The sequence below is a fragment of the Zonotrichia albicollis genome, unplaced genomic scaffold (assembly GCF_047830755.1).
Source record: "Zonotrichia albicollis isolate bZonAlb1 unplaced genomic scaffold, bZonAlb1.hap1 Scaffold_257, whole genome shotgun sequence".
Classification (NCBI taxonomy): domain Eukaryota; kingdom Metazoa; phylum Chordata; class Aves; order Passeriformes; family Passerellidae; genus Zonotrichia; species Zonotrichia albicollis.
Genome location: NW_027428429.1, coordinates 389,953 through 406,765, shown reverse-complemented (window position 1 = coordinate 406,765; position 16,813 = coordinate 389,953).

Below are 16,813 nucleotides of genomic sequence, written 5' to 3'. Positions count from 1 at the left end.
TTGACATTTGGTGAGGAGGGAAGAAGCCACACATGGAAGTGATAATTCTGAGAACAGCTGTTGAGAGCTTCGTCTGTGCCTAACAACAACAATCAGTGACTGGTTTTGAAGACTGACACCTCGTTAAACCACTAGACAGCTGAACACACCTCTATGAACACCCATGTTAAAAACAAGCAAACCCCAGGGAAAGCTCTCTCTTCCTTCCAGCCTGGGAACAGGTAACAAGGCCAGACTGGCTGCTCAGATGGGCCAGGCCGGGTGTACCCTGCTGTGCAGCTGGGTCCCTTCTCGGGGAACCTGCCAAACTGTCCTGGCAGAGACAGGCACCAGCAGCTGCCAGGCAGGGGCAAGGGGGCCATCAGCCTGTGGCGTATTCCAGCTGAGATCTCAGCCATTTCCCCCCAGTGTGGTCACTGCACAAGATCATGTGGCTGAGGCCAGAGGCGGCCTTGTAGCCCACACAGAGAGTGGCCCTGTGCCTGGAATTGAACGCAGCAGGGGCCAGAGCCCGGCCATGGGGCTGATCCTGACACAGCCCCCAGGGCAGCATGAAAAATCCATCACCACAATTGCTTCGGCCGCTGCCCAGCAGGGATCACATGATCATCTGCAGGCCCCAGGTGAGATATTAGCTCTTTCAGTGCATAGATAAGGCTTACAGACCTTCAGTTTTCCCTTGGGTGATAGAAAAGAACAGAGTTAAGACACGTAGAGAATATCATGAGACATGAAGGTCAGTAAGAAGTAGTCAAGTCCCAGATGGGAGGGTTGAGGAAATGCCTCAGTCCTGGGCTGAAATCTTCTTGTAAGTTAATAGAGAAAATATAATTGATACATCAGACTCTTTTTTCCCCGGAGCTCATTGAAAATATGTGGGGATGAAGTGCTCAAATTGTAGATATGAGCAAAGGCATTTATGCTAAAGCAAGCAGATGCTGAATTAGCTGTGATCCCATGAGAAGTTTGAACAGAGAGAGAGAGGAGTGATGAAGACCCTTTGGCCCTAGGAAAAGAGGAAGACCTCTGTTCCCAGAGATGAAAATCATCTCAGAGACAGATAAAGGAATCTTTTGCTCTTTAACAGGTCATTGTTAAATTAATACTCCATAAGTGAACACGGACCATAAACACAACTGTGGGAAGGCTGTGAAAAGATGGGAGGGACTCACGATTGCAGAGTCCTGGGCAGCTGCTGGTCATGGAAATTAAAAGCCATGAGATAACTGTTTTCTTGTGGAGAATTTTTCATAAAATGACAAGAGGGACTCCTCTCCCTAAGTGAACTGAAGAAAGAGAATTCTAGACATGATAAATTGACTGAATTGTTTCTGTATGTTATTAGTGGGAAAGGTTGTAGGGGGGAACAGAAGTGTTCTAAAAGTTATATTCTGATTCTTACTATTTTTTCTTTTAGTTACCGTTAATAAAGTTTTCTTTATACTCTTTTAAAGTCTTAAGCCTGCTTTGCCTTCCTTCCAATCCTATCTCACAGCAGAAAATGAGTAAGTATATTCTAGTGGGGGCACTGGCATTTAGCCAGCACTGAACCCCCCACACCTTAGTTCCACCAGTCCCTGCAGTGTCAAAATGGCCCCTTGGTTCCATTGGGTCCCAGGGTCTCACAAGGGTCTCCTTGGTTGCATAGTGTCACAATGGCCCCTCGGTTCAACAAGGCCCTGCAGTGTCACAGTGGCCTCCATGGTTCCACAAGGACCCAGAGTGCCACACTGCACTCCTTGCTTCCATTCAGCCCCGCAGTGTCACAGTGGGGCCTTGGTTCTACAGTGCCTTCAGCACGCAGTGTCACTGTGATCCTTTTCGTTCCACGAGTCCCTGCAGTGTCACAATGGGCCCTTCCTGCCTCAGGGCACTGCAGTGTCACAGTCATCACAGAATCACAGAATTAACCAGACTGGAAAAGGCCTTGGAGATCAGCAACTCCAACCTGTGGCCTAACACCACCTTGTCCCCCAGACCATGGCACTGAGTGCCACATCCAGTATTCCTTAAACACCTCCAGGGAGAGTGACTCCACCACCTCCCTGGGCAGCCCATTCCAGTGCCCAATCACCCTTTCTGTAAAGAATATTTCCTCATTTCCAGCCCAAATCTCCCCTGGTTCAACTTATGTCTTTGTCCACTTGTCCTGTCATTGTTGCCTGGGAGAAGAGCCTGACCCCCACCTGGCTGCACCCTCCTGTCAGGGAGTTGCAGAAAGTGATGTGGTCTCCCCTGAGCCTCCTCTTCTCCAGGATAAACAATCCCAGCTCCCTCAGCCAGTCCTCACGGGACTTGTGTTCTAGACCCCTCACCAGCCTTGTTGCCCTTCTGTGGACACGCTCCAGCTCCTCCATGGCCTTCTTAAATTGGGGGCTAAGAACTGGACACACCACTCGAAGTGTGGCGTCACCAGTGCTGAGCAAAGGGGAAGAATCACTGACCTGCTCCTGCTGGCCACACCATTCCTGATCCATGCCAGGTGCCTTTGGCCTTCTTGGCCACCTGGGCACACTGCTGCCTCATGTCCAGCCTGCTGTCCATCAGTCCCGGCAGGTCCCTTTCTGCCTGGCTGCTCTCCAGCCACTCTGTCCCCAGCCTGTAGCACTGCAGGGGTTGTTGTGGCCAAAGTGCAGGACCCGGCACTTTCACTTGTTAAACCTCACTTTGTTGGATTTGAGCCCTGGATCCAGCCTGTCCAGGTCCCTCTGCAGAGCCCTCCTATCCTCCAGCAGATCCACACTCACACCCAGCCTGGTGTCATCTGCAAATTTGCTGATGCTGGACTCAGTCCCCTCATGCAGATTACCAGTGCAGACATTGAAATCCCCACTGAGGCTCTGATCCCTCGGCCATCCTGTGGGTGCCCTGTGATGGCACTCAAGGTGATCTGTTCCATAACCTTGCCGGGCACCCAGGTCAGGCTGACAGGTCTGGAGTTCCCCAGCTCCTCCTTCCAGCCCTTCTTGGGGATGGGCTCACACTGGCATCTCCAGTCCGCTGGGACCTCCCTGCTGAGCCAGCACTGATGGTAAATGATGGAGAGCAGCTTGGGAGCTCATCCACAGCTCCCTCAAGCCCCTGGGATGGATCCCATCTGCTCCCAGAGACACCTGTGAGCATCTGAGTGGCTCAGCAGGTCACCAGCTGCTTTGTCCTGGATTACAAGGGGCTGTTCTGCTCCCTGTGCCCATCCACCAGCTCAGGAGAGCACTTGAGGAAAACCTGTCTTATTGTTGAAAATTGGACAAACAAGGTGTTAAGCACCTCAGCCTTTTCCTTATATTTTGTTACTCTCATTCCCCACTGCATCCAATAGAGAGCAGATATTCTCCTTATCCCTCCTTTCACTATTAATTTATTTCAGAAGAAGTTTTTTTCTTTTTCACAGAAGTGGCCAGGTTAAGTCCTAATCGAGCTTTCATCACTCTACTTTTTTTTCTCCATGACCTAAAAACATCCTTAAACACTTCCTGAGTTGCCCAACCTTCTGTACAAAGGTGATGCACTCTCTTTTTTCCCCAAGTTCCCACAAAAGTTCCCTGCTTAGCTGGGCCAGTCATTTTCCTGCCCTCATCTTTTGTCGCAGAGGCACAGGCTGCTCCTTCCCTATTGAGATGACTTTCTTGAGATGCGTCCATCCTTCCTTGATCCCTTTGTTTTTAAGGGCTGTTTCCCTTTAAAAAATCAGTACCTGATATGGTATTCCCCAAATCTGCATCATAAGTAGGCCAAACTCTACTCTCTGTAAGTCCAGCATAGAAGTTTTGTTGATGCCCCTCCTTCTTTCACAGAGTATTGGAAACTCAAGAATTTCATGGTCACTGTGCCCAAGGCAGCCTCCAACCACCACATCTCCCACCAGCCCTTCTCTGTTTGTGACCAGCAAGAGACAGAGCTTTGCTTGGAAATGGGATTGTTACCTAAAATTCAGTAAAATAGAAAACTCCATAACCCCAATGTAGCATTAAGAAGCAGCATTCTTTATTTGGCTGGATGTACAGGGGGATAGCTCCTCCCAAAGCCATGCATGCTGAGTACAGGAAAGTTTCTGCTTATATTCTGTATTTTGCACACATATTCATTGATTGCCCTGGACTAAACACACATATGATAATAATTTCCCCAAAATCGTTAACATATTTCCCCTCCCCTTTTGCATGCATTCTTCTGTCCTGGGGATCTCTCTGATGGTCCCTGGTGGTCGTGGACCCCAATGTTCCCGTGGGCCTGGCTGAGCTGGCAGGACACTGAGGCTGCTGAACTTCCAGTTCCCTGCTCACACAACGGGCATTGTGTGGTTTCCATAGGCCTGGGGTTGTGAACAACAAGCTTCAGGTGTCAGCTCAGCTGGTGGAGACAATTTATCATCTGGTAACAAGAGGTCACAGAGTGGGCTATGACATCACAGAGTGCCAGAGTGAGGTCATAGAGTGTCACAGAGTGCATTCTGTGAAGTCATTGAGCAGCTATGACATCATGGACAGCCTCTGTGACAGCACAAAGCCAGCTATGCCATCACAGGGCAGCAGTCTGATATCACAGAGAAGATTATGAAATCACAGAGCAGACTATGACATCACAGAGTGGGTTATGTGAGGTCATCAAGCAGCTATGGCATCATAGACTGACTCTGTGACATCACAGAGCCAGCTGTGACATCACAGTTCCAAGGTCTGACATCATAGAGCATACTATGACATCACAGAGTTGGTCATGACATCAGAGACCATCTATGTGACATTGGAGAATATGCTATGACCTCACAGAGCAGACTGTGACATCACAGGACTGAGCTCTGATATGAAAGATCAGACTACGACATCACAGATTTTCCTGTGACATCACAGATTTTGCTGTGACATTACAGGATGGCAATGTGACATCACAGAGGGGATTGTGGCATCAGAGAGCAGATCTGTGACATTAGAAAATGGGCTGTGACATCACAGAGCAGGCTGTGACATCCCAGAGGGGCTCTGTGACATCCCAGATGGGCTGTGTCAGGTCGCTGGGTTGGTCACTCTGCCCCAGCTCCCCCTCACAGTTGCTCCCAACAACTCCAATGCTGTTCATGCCCAGCAGGGTCCCTGTCCCCCGGGATCCCCCCAGGCCCACCTGGAGCCACAGCCTCCATCAAAGGATGTTCCACAGGATCCACCCCAGAGCCTGACAAGGGGACAAGGGGCCGGGGCTGTGTGACCAGGACATCAGAGACGGGGATTATCCAGGTCCCTGGGGCCTGGTTTGGGTTGCCCAGGTCAGGAAAGATGTCTGGCAGCTGGAGCAGGGTCTGGGAAGGGCCTCCAAGGTGGGGCTGGAGCCCTTGGGCTGTGAGCAGAGGCTGAGGGAGCTGGGCTTGTCCAGCCCAGAGCAGGGAAGGCTGAGGGGCTCCTCATGCCAGCCTGGCAGTGCCAGCCAGGAGGGGATGGAGAACACAGAGCCAGGCTCTGCACAGGGGGCTGGGGGGAGACAAAAGCCAATGGGTGGGAGGGGAAAGAGGGGAGATCAGCCAGGGCATGAGGAAATGAAATGAGTCAGGATGGTTTCAGCATTTCTTCAGCACCAAAATAACCTGACCTCCCTTTTCCATCCACCACTGACAGCTTTGCAAATCAGGAACTGTTGGAGCTCTTTTGCCCTGCGCGGGGGCGTACATGGCCCTGGATCTGGCTAGCTGGGTGAGGGGCGAAGGCCGGTGCCTCTGCGCATCTGAAGCCAGCCCCCCTCGGCGTCTTGGCCTCGGGCTGAGCTGGGTGATAGCTCGGAGCGGTGCGATGTGAGACAAATTAGGAGGCGACCACTTGCTGGAGGTAAACTGTCGGTTTATTACAGAAGCACCAACAAGGAGGGGAACCACCCAGCAAATGGCCCCGAACAGGGGGCGGGAGAGGGTTTTAAGGGAAAAGAGGGGAAAAAGGCAGGGAAACCCGGCTAACCAATAGTAATACATATTTGGAGGTGTGAAACATAATTGATATACCAAAGTAACCAACTGTTATGAAGCATAGGAGGGGCCCCGGGGCAACAGCCAACCATAACTCCCAGAGAAAAGAAAATTCTCGAAACCTGGGAGGAGAAAAGGGGTGATTGACTGGGCCCAGGGAGGAGACAACTTTCACTTATAAGGGAGAATATGGGAGGAGCAGTTTCATTTCAGCAACTAAGAACAGCAAGGTTTCCATAGCAACCTAACTGACAGGGTAGCAGCGGCGGGAACTAATAGGGAAGGAAGAAACTATTTAATACAGAAAATGGGGGAGCAAACTGACAAACTTAAGAACACACTACAGCATCTCCCCGTTTCTTATCAAATAAAAATAAAAATTTTAGACCGTCTATTCAACTCAAAAGGAAGGTGTCTGCGGCTTGTCCTGCCAATCTTCGCTTTCTTCGAGCTGGAGTTCGCTAGCCCACTTATGTTCTTGAGGCAGCTCAGTGGATCCCTCTTCATCTGAATCTCCTCCGGCTTCTGAGGAGAGGTCCTCCAGCTCGAAATGTTCCTCCAGAGGGAGTGTGGCATGATTGACAGTCGATGAGGTGGCTTTAGCTATTAGTCCTTTGATCAAACTACAGATCAGTACGATCAAAACGCAAAATACAATCAAACTCAAAACCACTTTACAAACTGATTCTAACACCAAACTGGCCCACCCGCTAAGGCCCCAACCCTTGAATATGTCCCCCAGCCAGTCTGATGTCTCTTGCCTGACCTGATGGACGAGGTCTTGGAGTTTTTTGATGGAGTGTCTGGCGTCCTCGGCCCGAGAGGACAGGTTCAGACAGCAGAGGCCCTCAAACTCTTCACAGTGATGGTGATGGAGCAGCAGTAGAAAATCTATTGCTGCTCTGTTTTGGAGCATTGCCTTCCTTGTAATTTCCTTGTCTTTAAGGAGGTCGTATAACACGGCTGAAGTATAATTGGCTTGTTTAACCACCCAACACTCCAGGCGGCCCAATTCACTCAGAGATTTCGCTACTGATAACCATGGCAATAAAATGGTAAAGGCGACGGATTTAGAATGAGACTAATGGGTAACTTTATCATCACAATCTTCAGTGAGACCTTTAAGATCTCTTTTAGATCTGGCCAATTCGGATGTGATGTTATTCCTTTTCCAATTGATAATTTGGGTGATGTTGGGGGTAAACAGCGTCAGCCGGCCAAATGTGCACGGCCCTCTGATCAGACCAGAGGGGATGCCTGCCCACGCTCGATCGCCACAAATCAAGAACATCCCCCTGGGAAGGGCGTAAGGGGTCCGCTTGGTAGTGGTGGGGCCGATGATTTTTAGAACAGCGCGGCACCACTGGCTCGCTTGATATTGTTTCTTTGTCTGCCGGACCACTTCACTGCCCTTGTCTATGGGGGCATAAGTATATTCGAACTGAAAGCAAATTGAAGCGTTAGCGGAACTGAGTAGGTGCAGCTCGGTGGGCTCGGAGGGCGCAGGACACAGCCTAGCTACTCAGTTTCTCCAGGCGTTTCTGGGTTCAAAACCGGGGAGGAAAGTTAGGGTCTGGGCCAAAAAGGGGGAAAGGGCAGACTGGAAGGCAGAGGGGAACTCGCCTGGGGAGAAAGGGATCCCCACAAGGCAAGACGACATCGGGTCCTCTGCTGCGCCCGAGTCAAGGCATATACTGTCCTGTCCTAATGATTGGGCCAAGGCACGCCAGACGTTGATTTTTGGCTGGGGGATGACCCATGGCTCCGCAGGTGGCAGAAGGAATCCGCAGGTCAACAACAAACAAGGGTTGAGAGCCAGTGTTGTCAATTCGGAGGCCATTCGGGGAGATGAAACTGAAATGAAAGGAGAGCCGTAAAAGTATGCAGGATTCACAAATATGGTTCCTCCCCAAACAACCAATTTAAGTAAAACTCACGAGGGGTGATGGTTGGAGCCAGGGGGAAAAAGGAGGAAAGGTGGTATAAAAGGTCAAGGGGTGGAGGAGAAGCTGGGGGAGAGGGTTCTTCAGTAACTGGAGTGAGATCTGGAGAGAATGAGGAGGATTGATGGGATAGTTTCTTCCGCCAACGCCAACATGCTTGCTGGACCTGTGGTACTGCCTCCTTCTTGATCCCCTGCTTCAGGACGAAGGGCCTGACCGACTTAGATGGTATCCACTTGGGACCCGAGGGAGTGGACACGCAGGCATATCCCCTCCCCCAAGTTACCAGGTCAAAGGGGCCCTCCGTCCGCCAGGTCTCCGGATCTTTTCCAAGAACCGGTGGCTTGGTTTTAGGCTGCAGCTGCTGGTGACTGCCGAAATGTCAAACTATTGGAGGGTTTTGGCTGTCAAAAGAGCAATTCAGGAAGTTGAGTGTATACAATGCCCTTGATAGCTGGACTTGGGGGGTCTCTGCCTTCATTGCCGGTTGTTGCCGGGATAGGATTTTCTTAAGGCTCTGGTGAGCTCTTTCCACCATGGCTTGGCCTGTCGGGGAATAGGGGATGCTGGTTTTATGCACTATTCCCCATTGCTGCAGAAAGCTTCGCAGCTCCTTGGAAGCATACGCAGGGCCATTGTCTGTTTTTAAGGTCCTAGGGATGCCCAAGACAGCGAATGCCTGGAGCAGATGCCTCTGAACATCCGCTGCCCTTTCACCTGTGTGGGCAGAAGCACAGATCGCCCCGGAGAAGGTATCCACTGAGACATGGACATAACACAATCGACCAAAAGATGGAATGTGCGTTACATCCATCTGCCACAGCTCGCAGCTTGACAAACCTCGGGGATTAGCCCCCGAGGCTACGGTAGGCATTTGATCTTGCTGGCATTGGGGACATGTGGCCACTATCGCCTTGGCCTGCTCCTGCGTCAGATTGAATTGACGAACCAGGCCAGGGGCATTTTGATGGAACAGTTGGTGGCTGATTTTAGCCTGACTGAACACATCTGGGAGGGGGGCCTGCGAAACAGCAGCCGCCGCTAAAGAATCGGTGCGACGGTTACCCTCCGCAATGAACCCAGGTAGATCTGTGTGTGATTTCACATGCATGACATAGAATGGATGCTCGCGGTTGGAAACTAACTCAACAAGCCTATTCAGCAATTCAAATAATCTCTTATTAGTGATCTCTTGAAGAACAGCTGACTCAGCTCGAGACACTACACCTGCGACATACGCAGAATCTGTGACCAAATTGAAAGGTCCAGGGAATTTCTGAAATGCCCTGACGACTGCGTCCAACTCAGCAACTTGCGGAGAGCCCTCTACAACAGCAACATCGGTCTCCCACTGCTGAGTCTGAGGATCCTTCCAAGTGATCACTGACCTGTGAGATGTTCCAGACACGTCAGTAAAAACCGTCACAGCATCCAGTGGCTTCTTGCTCTGAACCTTTTTCAACTAGAATTTAAACCCCGAATTAAATAATTTGTGGGCCGGCTGATTTACTGTGATGCGCCCAGTGTAGCTGTCTAGTGCAAACTGAAGGTATTCATTAGTTTGCAGCAGTTCTTCAAAGGTTTTTAGTTTAAATTGGCCCGATTCCAATTTAATTGGGATCTGTATGCATGAGAAATCACAGCCTGCAAGCTCTCTGATCCTCGATCTTGCTTTGAGAATCAGTTCTGCTATCAACTCCTGTGGCCGTGTCATTCTTTTGGACCTATGGTGGCTCAGAAAGACCCACTCTATAATTAAGAGCTTGTCTCCTGATCCTTGGTCCTTCAGACTAACATCCCATTGATGTATTATCCCATGAAGGTGTGGCAATTTTCCCAGTATAATAAATTTGAAAGGCAGGCCCGGATGGTATCTGTGGGCCTGCCTGGCTGAAATAGCCTTTTGTATTTTCTCCAGAGCTACCTGTGCCTCTGGGGTAGGAGTCCTAGGAGAACTAAGCTCCTCTCCCCCTTTCAACAAATCGAAAAGAGGGGCTAAATCTTCGGTTGAAATGCCCAACCAGGGTCTCACCCAATTTAAAGATCCACACAGTTGATGGGCATCTGCTAGGGTCTGGACCTTTGTCCGAATTGCCAATTTTTGCGGCACAATTGTCCGCTTTGTAATTTCGAGGCCCAAGTATTTCCAAGGTGGCACCCGCTGAATTTTGTCCTGCTGGAGCTCAAACCCTGCAGCAGCCAACGCATTGGTTGTCAGGTCAAGTGCATGGGCAAGCAGACTGTGGTTGGGCGCACACACAAGGATGTCGTCCATATAATGATGGACAATGACGGCATCCCCGAGGGCTGTACGAATGGGTGACAGCAGCGAAGCGACATACCACTGGCAGATCACAGGGCTGACCTTCAGGCCCTGTGGAAGCACCCGCCAATGATAGCGCTTGGCTGGGGACTCACAGTTGATGGACGGAACTGTGAATGCAAATCGCGGGGCGTCCCCTGGGTGAAGGGGAATTTGGAAAAAGCAATCTTTTATATGAATCACAGCTAATTCCCAATCTTGGGGGAGCATTGCTGGGGAGGGCATCCCTGGCTGAAGGGAACTCATGTCAATTATTAATTTATTAATTTGGCAAAGGTCGGTCAGGAGCCGCCACTTATCCTTATTAGGCTTTTTGATGACAAACACTGGGGAGTTCCAGGGTGACATGGTCTCTTCCAGGTGGCCTTTCAATAACTGCTCCTGAACGAGCTCGTTGAGTTCCTTTAGTTTTTGCTTGTTAAGTGACCACTGCTTGACCTGTACTGGTTTATCTGAAAGCCAATTCAGTTTCCAGGTCCGGCACTCCTCAGTGGCCACCGCCTGAAAAACCTGGGGAGCTGTCGGGAGATCGATTTTGGCCCCCCACTGGGCTAAAAGGTCCCTTCCCCAGAGGGGCTCTGTATAATCTAAAACGAACGAGCGTATAGAGGCCAATTGCCCGTCGGGCCCCTTAATTTGCACAATGCTCTTTGATTGGTTTGCCAATTGGAGGCCCCCAACACAAGAAATCGTGCCCGCTGCGCTTTGCAGGCCCCAATGCGACGGCCATTCCCGGGAGGGAATGATCGTCACATCTGCACCCGTGTCCAAAAGATCCCTCACTAATTTCTTGTCCCCGCCCAATGAAAGTTGACATGTCAGGCGGGGCTTCTCCTTCCCTACCAACTGTGTCCAGGCCACGGTCGGAGGCAAGTCGGGCTCGAGCAATGGTCTTTATCTGGCACAGGAATAGCCTGAGCAATGACCTGTCCCTTAGGGAGGAAAAGCGGGGGTCAGACACAATACAGCCCTACCGCGAAGCGGTCCCGGTCGGTAGTTACCAGACCAGGGACTATGTGGATGTCTCGCGGTGTGTTCTTTGTGTCTCCGACAACGGTCCACCTGCATCGTCCCAGTTTCCTCCAGCGACCCGGGTGTTGCAAGTCGACAGACACCAGCTGCAAATTACTGCTAGGGAGGTAAATGCTCCTAGTTAGCTGCAGCCTGTAAGGGGAAACAGAGGACATGGTGTTAAGTACAGGTTTGGGCAGAATATCACAGGTAAAGTGTTTCGAATCCGATAGGTGCGTCAAATCTGGCAAGGTGTGCGGCGGTTCTCCCTCGTTTCTTCTCTCCCCGGATGATGATAAACAGCCCGCCACATTTCTATCCACGCGCAGCGAGGGACTGCGCTCCAATCCTAGTTTTTTTTCTTTTCATTCTCCTCCTTTTCCCACTTCTGCCTCCATTCCATGTAGTCTTGCCGCATAGGGCACTGTGGCATCCAATGTCCCACTTTACCACAGAGATGACAGGGGTGGGTTGCCGATGTTCTCTTGCCCGCCCCAGGTGTTGGAGGGCTGGCAACGGGGGCAGCTTCTCCCTCTATGCAGTCCTGCACGGGGCATTCAGTAAAAGCCACGGAAGCCCTCTTAGACCGTGATGACAGGGAGACCTGACGCACCACGACATCTATCATGGCCTCTACTGTGGGTCTAGGACCACGAGGGAGAGTTTTTATAGCTTGCAGCACTCAGCGTTTGCATTGCTATATGCCATTCTCTGGAGCATCATTTCCCTATCATCATCTTCGAGCGCCTGTGCTTCCACATATCTGTAGAGGCGCTCCATAAATTCCATGTATGGTTCATGCTCTCCTTGCAAAACCTCATAATCCTCCCATTGGGAAGTAACTACTTCCAGCTTGAAGAAAGCTCGTTCAGCTGCTCGGGCCGTCTCCATCAGCTGGGAGGGGAATAAAGCTCTGGCTTGTTTTGCTCCTTCTGCCCACTGCCCTTCACCCAAAAGATGATCAAGGGAAATTATCAAACCATCTGCATCATGGGACAGGGCTGGATTACCCCAAAGACTCGGGAGTACCTCCGATATTTCCCTCCCCCATTCCCTCACCCAGACTCTGAATTCCATAGGCCTTATAAGGCTGGAGAAGAGTGCCCTCAGATCTGCCGGAACTAAATCTCCCTGGGAAAGGGTATTATGTAGCAAACCCCGGAAGTATTCTGACCTTCGGGAGTAGTCTTTCTGTGCCTTGCACAGCTCTTTAATTCGTGCCTCCGCTAAGGGCACCCACCGAGCCTGAATTGCTCCCTCTCCCCCCAGGTTATAGGTAACCGGGGCCACTTCTAGTAAAGGCATTTGCTGTGGCTTGTGGCCAGGCACTGCCCCCCCGCCCTCCGTAGGCACTGCCCCCCCCCCCCCCGAAGACACCCCGTGGGAATGGCAGGGGAGGGAGTTGGAACCGAAAGTGAAGGACGTTGTGGCGGGGTTTGGCGATGACGTAAGGGGAGGGAGTGTGCATGGCCATCCACAAAGCTCCCCCCCCGTGCAGCGTTCGGAGGCGGAGGGGAAAGCGAAAGTGAAGCGGGGGAGGAGGGAACGGGAGGCTGAACCGGGGGAGAAGTTTGAGGGGGAGCTGAAGGTTGGCGCCAAGAACTGAAGGTCTCTCAGAGTACGGAGGAGCGAGCGGGACGGGGGGAGGATACGAGGGAGGGGGGATTGGGCAAGGGCTGTGTTCAGGGTAAAGGAAAGGGTTGCCGCTTGGGAGAAAAGGGGTAGTAGAAGAAGAAGAAGCTCTGTCGCCATCTTGGACGGTGCTAAAATGAACAGACTTAGGGGTTACAACCGGGGACTTGGGAACTGGGGTAGAGGGTAAGGTTGTAGGAGGAACTTGGCCAGGGCTCCTATAACGCGGAGGCTGAGCCGGTCGAGAGGGAGCAGGGACAGCATGGAAACCCTGCTTTTTGTTGGCCTTCAAAATCCCTCTAGAGGGCTCATGCCTATGGGGAGAGGGAGAGGGTTGGGGGGTAAGGGAAGCCGAATGGGGGGAACGGGGACGAGTAGGGCTTTTCTTCAGTTCCCCGGATGAGGAGAGTGTTGTGAGCACTCTGTTCGCCCAAAATGCCACAGTTGCTAATTTTGTCTCCCCAGAATCAACTGCTTGTTCCAATTTTGCCAAAACGGCAGTCCAAAGGTGTGGCTGTTTTGCAAGTTCTGGGGAAATTTCAGGGAACTTAGAAAAGATCCACTTAGTTAAGAATTTTAATTCTTGCTTGGGGGCCTTCTGGCCACCTCCAAGCAGTAAAGCCTTAATAATATGATAAACCTCCTTCTGGGATTTTCCCAAACTAGCACCCATAGTTGCCTTTATAGTAAAGGAACTGCCAATACTATAAAGGGGGGAAAATTCCTCTGATGATACAACCCCCCGCCTGGAAACAACAGAAAGCCACTTTCCACCAGCCCCTGCCCCCCCCCCCTTTTACTGTCCCCAAGTCTGGGGCTTCAGTAAAAGGAAAAAAAAATTCAAGGAAAGAGGGTGGGAGGGTGGGTCCCCAAGGCAGGGCATGCACCCCCAGGGAAAATTTAAAAGGGCAAGGGGGAAAGTCGGAAAGGTCCCCAAAGCAGGGCCCGACCTTACCTAATCCGGTGGCAGCAGCAAACGATGAATCAGGAGGGGTATTTTCGTCTCCGGAACCGTCCTCTCTGGGTGCGAGGGTTCCCGATTCCTATCCTACAGGGAGTGCCGCTCCTACAACGGAGCCTGCCCCCCCCGAGGTAGTGCAGCGCCCACTGGAAACTAAAAATTCCACTTCCGAGGGGTCTGTTTTGATTATTGAAGGCCCCAACGTTGGTCCGCCACACTGCGTGGGGGCGTGAACGGCCCTGGAATCCGGCTATCTGGTGAGGGGCGAAGGCCAGGGCCCCTGCGCATCAGAAAACAGCCCCCCTCGGCGTCTTTTGGCCTCGGGCTGAGCTGGGGGATAGCTCGGAGCAGCGCGGTGAGAGACGAATTAGGAGGCGACCACTCGCTGGGGGTAAACTGTCGGTTTATTACAGAAGAACCAACAAGGAGGGGAAACACCCAGCAAATGGCCCCGAACAAGGGGCAGAAGAGGGTTTTAAGGGAAAAGGGGGGAAGAAGGCAGGGAAACCCGGCTATCCAATAGAAATACATATTTGGAGGTACGAAACATAATTGATATACTAAAGTAACCAACTGTTATAAATCATAGGAGGGGCTCCGGGGCTACAGCCAACCATACCTCCCAGAGAAAAGAAAATTCTCGAAACCTGGGAGGAGAAAAAGAGTGATTGACTGACCCCAAGGAGGAAACAACTTTAACTTTATAAGAGAAACCAAGGGAGGAGCAGTTTCATTTCCATAGCAACATAACTGGCAGGGTAGCAGCAGGAAGTAATACAGAAAATGGGGGGAGCAAACTAACGAACTTAAGAACACACCACAGCACTTGAGGAGCTGCTGCTGGCGCTGGCGGAGCTCAGCCCACTGTGCCGAGCAACCGTGGCCATGGAGACACAGGCGGGAGCTGTGGCCGAGGCCGGCAGGCGGCCCGGGCCGGCTCGCAGCTGCGAGGCCGCCGGCAGCCTGTGCCCTGCGGCCGGGGCCGTGGCGGGCGATTTGCGGGCAGGGCTTTTCCGAGCCGGCCGCAGTGTGCTGCCTCCCGTGTGGGCCCGGCTGCGGCAGAGGCAGGCAGGAGCGTGGTGGGGCCGGCAGCGGCGGGCAGAGGCCGCAGGGAGCAGCAGCCCGGCCGGGTCCGCTGCGGAGCGGCACGGAGCTGCCGGGCAGCCCTCGGCCGTGTCTGTGCGCACAGGGCAGGAGCAGAGCCCGCAGCAGAGGCAGGAGCCACGGCAGGAGCCGGCCGTAGCGGCAGCTCGCCGTGCCCAGGGCCGCAGCCGCAGCTGCAGCTCTCCCCTGCCGGCCACAGCGGGAGCCGCTCGCCTCCGAGGCTCCGGCGCTTCCCGGAGACGAGGGGCCCGGTCCCCAGCACGCCCTGGAGCCCCGCAGCGAGAGGAGCAGCCGGCGCCGCAAAGGGCAGCGCAGAGTGTGCAGGGTGAGGAGGAGGACATGAGGCTCGCTCTGGGCCGCGCTGGGGCGGCTCTGCCCTCTCGGCCTTCACCTTGAGCCCTTTGCTTCTTTTCCATGAGCCCTGATCCCCGTCCTTGGCCAAGGGCCCCCGCAGCCCTTTGCAGGGCTGCAGGAAAAGCTGCCTCAGTCACAGAATCACGGAATCACTGGCCTAGAAGACAGACACTTTAAAAATGATCGAGTCCAACCTATGGCCTAATACCTCAACTAAAGCACGGCACCGAGTGCCCCATCCAGTCATGTTTTAAAGGCTTGCAGGGATGGTGAGTCCACCAGCTCCCTGGAGAGGTCTGTCCCAGGAAGAACCAAGATAACACTGGGGCCTTTTACCCCCTGGTGCTTGGAGCTCTGGAAGTTTGTCTTTCTGCTTAGGCAAAGGCCATGGAAGAGGACTGGGAAAAGTAGTCACAAATCAAGTCGCCTACAGAGCTCTAAATTAATGTGCAAGGAATACAGAAAAGATAGAAAAGAAAAAAAGGCAAAACCCAAATGGCATCAGCAAAGTCTTGGGCATGAACACATAGCTGCAAAAAGGGTCTTCTCAGCCCTATTTCTTTGTATTTCTGGGAACCAGAGGAATCCTGCTTGAGCCTCTGGGGAGATGGGTTTGGGAGGTAAAAGTTAATTTCTTTTTTCTCCTTGGGGCAGCTCCTGGTGCTAGCATCAGCTGAGCCTCTCTCCAGACTGATGCCTGTTCTGATTGTTGCAGCAAAACAACTGATGGCAGACAGAAGACACGGACTCTTGCAGAGAAGTGACTTTTTCCAGTGCCAGCTGGGAGTGGGAGTCAGAAGAAAAACTCCCAAAAGCACAACTCCATTGGAAGATTGTCTTCCTTTTCATTGCGTAAAGAAGCTCTAGATCCACTTGTGAATTGTCAGTTGTTTGTTAAGGACGGGAAGTTCACTTTCATGATTTTTTTTCATGTGCTTTGGAAGTGGATGAGGCTCTTGTTCATTCACAAACTCCAGACCAAAGTGCCTTTGGAAGATGGCCCACGTGGCAGTTTTCTCCCAGCCATGGTACTTGTGGATATAAGAAAGCAAGGGCAATAGTACTTGCAGCCAAAACCCAGCAAAGCTTGGCTCAGTCAAAACATCTGGAGGAGATAGAGTCCTCTAGCTGTTCCTAGAAATCAGCAGAGTTCCAGACGAATGGTTGTGTAAGCACTAAGTGAAGTCTCTTTGCCTGGATCAGGGCCTTGCTCAGCTGAAGAAGCAGAAAGATCATCAAGGAGCTCCCAAAGGCCCATCACATCCTTTTGATTTTGCTCATCTTGTGTAAGTTTGCAACTAAACATGTGTTTACAGTTGAGCTAATGAGAGAAACACATAAGTAAATAGAGGCTTTATGGTGGGGCCATGACATTCCACAAGAGGAATCACTGGTGTGCATTTCATTGGACCTCTCTAAATCCTATAAAAGTATTGTAGCCCTGATTTAAAATAGGCCGATATGAACCAACTTGGAGAGACAGAGACTAAAATGGCTTATGGGGGGTTTTTTTAAGAGTGAGAAAAACTACCTTAAAG